The sequence below is a fragment of the Stegostoma tigrinum genome, chromosome 25, assembly GCF_030684315.1.
Source record: "Stegostoma tigrinum isolate sSteTig4 chromosome 25, sSteTig4.hap1, whole genome shotgun sequence".
Lineage (NCBI taxonomy): Eukaryota > Metazoa > Chordata > Chondrichthyes > Orectolobiformes > Stegostomatidae > Stegostoma > Stegostoma tigrinum.
Window position 1 is genome coordinate 23,780,876 of NC_081378.1, and position 8,438 is coordinate 23,789,313.

Here is an 8,438-nt window from a genome sequence, read left to right on the forward strand (position 1 = left end):
GTAATACAGCATTGTAGTGAAACACTTGCCAGATTCCAGAAGGGGACACTCCTTTAGCACAGCAGAAAGAATGCAAGGGGTTTATTTTAAGTGATCAGTACTAAAAGTTGAACAAAAGATCTATGAAACCTGTCTCAGTTGGAAGTTAGCATGGGTATAAGTGTCACTTTTATTAGCAGGTGGGTATAAGAACAGATCTAATTGCAGATATCAAAACTGATGAATTATTTGTCAGATTTTTTTCTTCTAATGAAGAATCAAAATCTTTGTTCAAATGTTTAAAAAGTAAATACAGTTGAACAGTAAAAATGTACAAAACGCAATTTATTACTTTGCTTGATTGTTGTGATTAATCCTTGTTTAAAGTCCAAACGTGTATGTTTTCTAATTTCTCAACTCTCATTGATAGCCAGGCATTGCTTTGGAGAGGCATTAGAAGCATTGTTAATGCACCAAGCCATTCAGTACAGGAGGGCAGGTTGGTAGCTCAAGTACACAATTCCCAGAAACTTTCCTTTTTGCAATTCCATTTGTAAAATATGTTCCAATCACAAAATGGTTACAGCACAGAGGCCACTCCCCTCTCTTTTCTCCCTAGTCTGCCACTTTCTTCCTTGGAATCATGTGTTTTTCTGAAGTTAAGGGAAAGATCAAAACTTGTATGTTTTGTGGCGATTCATCTAGTTGGGTTAAAGTTAACTAAAGGTTAAACTAAGGCTACAAAACTTGTTTTAGAAATGGAATTCACAGGTGTTCATAAGATTCAACTGTTGTGAATTTAAATCTCTCTCGCACGCTCTTGCTCTCGCGCTCTCGTTCTTCCTGCCCCCAAGGAGATGTTCACTGTTTGAATCAAGCCCCTAGCGTTGAAAATGTTAGATAATATTAATGTCAGAGTGCTGCTATCTGTGCACTGCCAACTTTTCAAAAAGCTAACTTAGAGCTTCAGTAAACAAGTTAAAAGCACATACTTCCACAATATTTTAACTTACATTATTCAGATTACCTACCTCTTCAGGTTTTTTTTTGCCACTTGATTGATGCTCAGTAAGTGGTGCTGAAGAAAACTTTCAGCTTCCATTACAACCCACATTCAAGAAGCTTCCATTACAACCCACATTCAAGAAGTTGCTCTGAAAACTCTGCTCACATTTGACAACTGTGACAAATTATATCACAATAGCTGAAGTTAGTAAACATTCAACAATGGTCTAAATGAACCAATAATATTCTAAAAAGCTTTTCTGTCTGTTGTTTTTAAACATTTCCAGGATCCAGAATTGTAAGCTAAGTACTACTTCCTTGCATCACGCTATCAAATTTTGTTAAAACTTATATATTTTTGATATCCAGTTTACGAACAAATTAAAATTAACATGGGGTGAAAGCATTTATCTCTCAGAACCTTCACTGATGGAGGTTGATTATGCTACAAGTAAGTAAACAGCAAATGTTATGGATTAAACTTCTGTAATAGAAATCAATATGCATTGTTGTATTAAATGTTAAATAATAACTTATGGATTTGAATTTGATCCATTGTAACATGTAACTTTGGCAAGTTACCTTGCCAAATTCTCCAGCTTCTGTACCCTGGCTAGAGAGGAGACAAAGGCACTTGACTTGCCTTTCTTTGGCTCAATCAAGTTTTTGACAGCTAAGCTATTAGCTAAAGCAGCAACTAACCAAAAGCTCATTCTGAGCCAAATGTTAGGGCTTGGAATAGATTTTTTTTATTGTCTCTGCCTCAGACACACCTTTTGTACTGATATTTCACTATTTTGTGTATTCCTGTAACGCTATGTTGCTAATTGCTAAGCAAAGGTGTTACTGGATAATTTTTAATTTATAAGAAGATGGATGAAATGGGAAGTGAAAAAGCTCCTGATTGAAGGACTCTATGAAATTAGGTATCTCAGTATTTCAACCAAGTTATCTCAAGTTTTGAAGTAAGAGATGGTTGATGTTGAATGTATAATTCTCTGGATAAACTTTAGGCCATGCATATCTGCTGTGGAAAGAAAGGAAGTTTTGGGGAGCTGCAGTCAAGTCAGTCATGAGTCTTTTGTCTTTGCATTTTTCTTGCATGCTCAAAATAGTGGTAGGTTTTAAACTGAAATATCGGATAACTTGGACAAGTTTAACAAAATATAAAACCTGAAATAACTGTGGATGCTGTAAATCAAACAAAAGCAAAAATTGCTGGAAAAGCTCAAGTCCTGCAAGCCCCTGTGAAGAGAAATTGGAGTTAACTTTTTAGTACTGGCGACCCTTTCTCAGCATTCTGAGAAAAGGTCACTGCACCTGTAATGTTAACTGATTTCTCTCCACAAGTGCTGCCAGACCTGCTGAACACTTCTAGCAATTTGTTATTGTTTTTGTTTTTATTTTCAACATAGAGCAGTTGTGTGATCTAAGGTCATTTTTAGTTTGGATTTGAACAAGTTGCATGAGATTTTTGGTCTGTGTATCTGGAGGGGGTTTAGTGATTAACTCAAATGTTTTGGCAGCCATGGCAATTTTATTTTTTAAATTGGATGCCACTAGGTATTTGTTTACAAGGAGAATAAGCTAATAGATATTTAGAAATAGTGGGCTGAGTCAGTCACTGCTGTTTGTTTTCCAGAGAGGTTAATGGAGGAGAAAATATTAAATGGAGGAATATTTGGAGGTTGCAAAATAATCTAATTTATACAGAGCAGGGTTAAAGGTGTTTTGGTAAACGAAGTTGCAGTGGGAGTATTGGAACAAATTCTTATGGAAGGAATTGATTTTATATTGGGGACATTAATGGGCAGTTTCAAGAATGTTGCCCTCACCAAGTGTGGTAAAATTACCAACGGAGTTTAAAAAAAACTGAAATGTTACAAGAACAATATTTTGGATTGTGTCTTGACTCATGGCTAGATCTCATTGCCCATAGCGGGCATTTCTTCCTGACTAATTATATGAAACAAAGTTGGAAATTCTGCTAATGAACAACTTTTTTTTGAAAATTCAGTTTGAAAAGGATGAGGCTGGTTTATATTTAGCCCATCTTTAAATAAGAATGGTACAAATGGGTTTGGAGTTAAAACAACGATACCAAAAGGCCTACTCATTCACACATTGTTTCTGATGCAATTTGTTACTACTTGCAAAGCAATAACTTCACATACTCCTGAGGAATGGGTATTCATCTGTTGGGTTTGTTAAGGGGAGGCAATGACTTACTAGTATTGTTGCTGGACTATTAATCCAGAGACCCAGGTAATGTTCTGGAGACCTGGATTCAAATCCTGCTGTGTCATAGGGTGGAAATTGGATTCAGTAAAAAATCTGGAATTAAGAGGCTGGTGCCCCTGAAGTAGTTGTTAATTGTCAGGTTTGGAGGGAGAAATCTTATTTCCTAATGTCCTTTGCTGAGGGACTTTAAGAAAATATTGTCCTCACCTGGCCTGGGCTACATGTAATCTGAAATGTCCTACTTTGTTCTAACAATTACAAGAAAATCTGTGACATGAAATCATCAAACCATTTGACATTGACCTAGCACCAGAAGTGGTACTGGCCAATTCATATTTACCATCTGTGCACTAGTGTCAAACATGGAAGACTAATCCAGCAACAACCTTCGGTGGTGGTGGTGACATAGCACGACTGGGTCTGTGGCATATGGTGATGGAGCTTCCAAAAGGAAGAGAGAAACATACTTGACTTCATCCGTTACCATGCCATGTGAGTATTAGTAAGAGTGAATTAAGCTGTGTGCCAATGCAGACCAAGTCCTGCCTTAATATTCTATCATTGTGACATTGTCAATATGATCTTCCATCTTCCTGGGTTAGACGGCATGCAGCTCTAGCAATGCAAGACTCGGTATCTATAAATGTGTGGGGAATAACCCTCGGCACCAGTGTCATACTACAGCACAATTTGCAACCAAAGGACCAAGCATATCCTCCATCCCATTGCCATCAAACCTTTGAATCAACCTTGGTTTAATGAAGACTGCAGGATAGCATACCAGGAGCTGAATATTTTTTCTTATAGATGTCAATTGGCAGAAGTGACCACACAGGACTACTTGTGTGCTAAACACCATGAGTGAAAAGTGATAGACCTAAGTCATTACACAATTATTGGATCAGATCTGTTTGGTCCACAATGTTAATGCTGACTAACAAACACTAATCCCTTGTTTACCTGCTTAAATGTTGAGTACCTATCAGAAAGCATATGCCAATGTCTACCAGCCAAAAATTGTTTTTTTTTTCCCCTCCCCTCAGATCTTCTCTAAACCACGTTTCAACATGCTGTCTGGTTGCAGCCATGTTTTCAGTGGGGACAAGCTTCTCCTAACTTACACAGTCTATGACTTTCAGAATTTTGTAAACCCTCACCAAACATACCTGGTATTTCTTCATTACTGAGACATGTGTGGGAAATATTTACACCACCTTTTTTCTTCCCAGTGCAATCACTTCCTTTTTTCTAGTCTAGTAACCAGCACTGTGCTCAGCATCTAACTGTGGCCTAATTTAATATTTTATAAACCATTGTGAATGATGGTGGACAATTAAATGATTCACTGGAGGAAATATCTTGTCCTCAACAAAAGGGGAGTTCACCATGTCATTGCAGAAGATTTTGCAATAATCTTCAACCAGAGATGCTGAGGGAATGAGATAACAAAGTGTGAAGCTGGATGAACACAGCAGGCCAAGCAGCATCTCAGAAGCACAAAAGCTGGCCTTTTGCGCCTAGACCCTCATTTATGCTGAGGGAATGATCTGTTTTGGCATCTTTCAGAGGTACCAGCATTATAGATGCCAGTCTTCAGCCAATTCATTTTACTCTTTAATGATACCAGAAAACAACTGGAGGCACTAGATACTACAAAGGCTATGGGCCCCAAACACTTTCTGGCAATAGTAACTAAAGACTTGTACTTCAGAAATAACTCCACACCACATGTAACACTGGCATCTATCTGCCAATTTGGAAAGTCACCCAGATATGTCCTGTGTACATAATGTAGGACAAATCCAATGCCCCCACTTACCACCCCATCAATCTGCTTGTGAGCATCAGTAAGGTGATGGAAGGTGACTTCAACAGTGTTATCAAGCAGTGCCTGCTTAGCAATAACCTGCTGTGTGGCACCCAGTTTGCGGTCTGCCAAAGTCAACTCCTGACCTCGCTGCAACCTTTGGTTCAAACAATGATGGAAGAACCAAATTTCAGAGGTGAGATGGTTGAGTCCAAAAGGATTTAGTGATAAGACTGGCTATGCAGCATGTCGTGAGGGAACCAAAAGTAGGGGGAAAAAACATACTTGCCCTTATCCTTGACAAGCTCCCTGCTGCAGACACCCTTTGACATCGACATTGTATTTGACTGTGGCATTCTAGAGCCCTATGAAAACTAGAGTCAACGGGAATAAGGGGTAAGCCTTTCTGGATAGTAGGCACAATCATCCTGAGCTGCTGCTTCAGGAGCCACTTGCCTAACACAAGGGCAGATATTTGCTGACTATGCAGTCGTCAGTACCGTTCACAACTCTTCAGAATTTGAAGTAGCCTGGGTCAAAATGCAGAGAGATCAAGACAATATCCAGGTTTGGGCTAGACAAGTAACACTCACGCCACATAAATGTAAGGTAATGACCATCTCCAATAAATGACAATGTAACCATCATCTCTTAACATTCAATAGCATTATCATCACTGAATTCACCCATTATCAGCAATCTGTGGAATTGGCATTGAGCAGAAACTGAGCTGGACTAACCATAAGAGTACAGTGGGTACAAAAGCAAGTCAAAGTCTTAGAATTCAGGGGTAACTTGCCTCATGATTCCTCAAATTCTGTTCAAAAGACGCAAGCGAGGAATGTGATGAAATAATTGCCACTTACTTGAATGAGTGCTATGCCAAGAAGATTAATATCATCCACAACAATGCTGACTGTTTGATTTGGCACCACATTTGCAGAATTTGTCTCCTTCCAATGCTATTGAATTGCCTTTCAAGAGGTTCTTCAAACGCATGACCGCTCCTTGCTTCACAGATGAGGGTGATGGATACATGAGAACAACCCCACATGCAAGTCCCACTCCGAGGGACTCCCCATCCTGACAGGAAATAGTTTGCTATTCTTTGTGTTGCTGGGTCAAAATCCAATAATTCCCTCCTTGATGGCATTGTGTGTATTCCTACAGCACATAGACTGTCACTGCCTTCTCAATAAACAATGGCCTAACCAATGACACCCATATCCCATGAGTGAAGAAGTAGGATTATTGCAAAGAAATGCAGGCCACGTATGTATGAGAAATAAGAGTTAAAATAGTATAATATTTATACTGATCAGGGTTACACTTGTATAAAGATATTGTCAAAATTTGTCTAGGTACCATAAATGTCTGGAAGTGGGGAACCCGTTTGTTAAACCTTGTACCGTTAATTCCAATACTAGTTTTTAGAGGACAATTTAGCAGGCTGTTAATGGATTGGGTAGGGACCTTCCTAAAATCAGGAATTGGAATGATTACGGAAGGTTCTGCAAGATTTCTTTGAAGCAGTACCTATAAGAGAATTATTGTAAAAGTGGTAGTGCAAAAGAGAATTCAGATTTTAAAAAATGGGTATGTATCATCCAAAGAAATACAAAGACTTAAATTTTAATTTAATGTTGCAAATATTTGAAGAAATGATGAGTAGTTTGGGAATAAGAATACACATCGTTTGATTACCCATTATTGTTCCAAAGATGAAAGGCATTCCTGTGTTACTCTTTTCTATTTAGGGGTGCTCTTCATGAGTCCTCGGGGTTTGGTCCTTTTGAGACTGATTCCGACAAAACTGAACAAAGCAAATGAATTGGCTAAAAAGCACTCGAACAAACAATGAAAACCAGAAACACTAAAAGTTGAAGTTTGAAATTTTGTTGCTGGATACAAAAGTATAAGTATGTTATTTGTGTCTACAGAAACATTATGTGTTCACTGGAATGTAAATCGAAAAAAAAAATGCCTGTGTTATGAATAGTATAGTGAGTACTCCAGCTAGGAAAGAGAATCAGTGAATTTGTCTTATTAACATGTCAAAAATATATTATGACAGGGTAATGGGACAAAAGTCTACGTATGGTAGGAAAAACGTAAAAGTGAATGGGAGTGAATTAGAAATGTCAGAACAATTTGAAGAATGAATCAGAAATGACAAAGTCAAAAGTTGACCAAACAATCAGATTTGGGGAAAAATACTTCAAAACCTAAAACATTAGCATCATGCTTTATCTAGTGAGGTGACACGTGCAAGTTTTTACAGAACAATAAACCAATTTATGGGAATAGGTCAGGAAACAGTTTTGGCTGCCCATTGTTAATGTGGAGGATGCATTACCTATAAAACAACACCCTTACAATTTCAAACCAAAGATTAGCTCACGTGTGGGAAGAGAAAGTTCATGATGGTCTATGACATTATTGAACTGACTCAAAGGTGAAATCTAGCTACGATCATGAAACTGGAGGGTCGCAAAGGCACAAAGCTCACAAAGTCAGTGAGGTAACAAAAGTTGAATACTATTCCAAAACTGGAGAATTGTATTCAATGAATTGGTTTGTCACAAAAATCAATTTGCAAAAATATTGGCATGTTCCGGTAACTTAGAGCTGAACGAATCTTGGCTTTTGTGACTGGATGGATTTTGGGGGCAAAGCCACACCTTTTGGAATTAAAAATGCACTGGCAACATTTTGGTGATTAACCAATAATGTAAGTGGAGGACTATTTGATTGCTTTTAGCTAAGCCTGGAAAGAATATTTACACTACTTGACTGAACATCTGGAAGTGACATTCAACTGGCCCATCTTATAACTTAGGCTCCTTGTTGAATACCTTTTTATATGTTTTCATACACTACTGTCCTTTGACCCCTCCTCAGGCATTTCACTGCTAAAATATTTATCCATGTCATTTTTAACCATCTGAGTACAATTATTTCAATGTTCGAATTTCACCACCTCACCTGCCATTCTTTACATCAATCATCATGATCCCTTGCCCACAGTTTGTTCAATAAATGCCTTTATTATTACGTGTCCTTATTTTCACCACAATGTTAGAGCCTGGATTTTTATCATTTGTCTCCACTTTTAAATTTAAGAACATACCACACCAATGGTCACAAACAGAAAAAGGTTATTTTCATCTAAAATCATCCGATATTCCAAGATTATAATTAAATGCTTAAAATATGTGCTTCCTTTCTTGATGGTCAAATCTCCTTACTCTTCTGTAGCTCCACAACTATCCGGTGCCAGGAGTTTGTATTCCAGATTAATACGATTGACATGGCTGTAATCTCGACTTTGTTTTGCCTGTCATGCATGCCCCTGCAACTTATTTTTTTCTTGTCCTTGTTAAACTCATTACATCTGTGACCCATC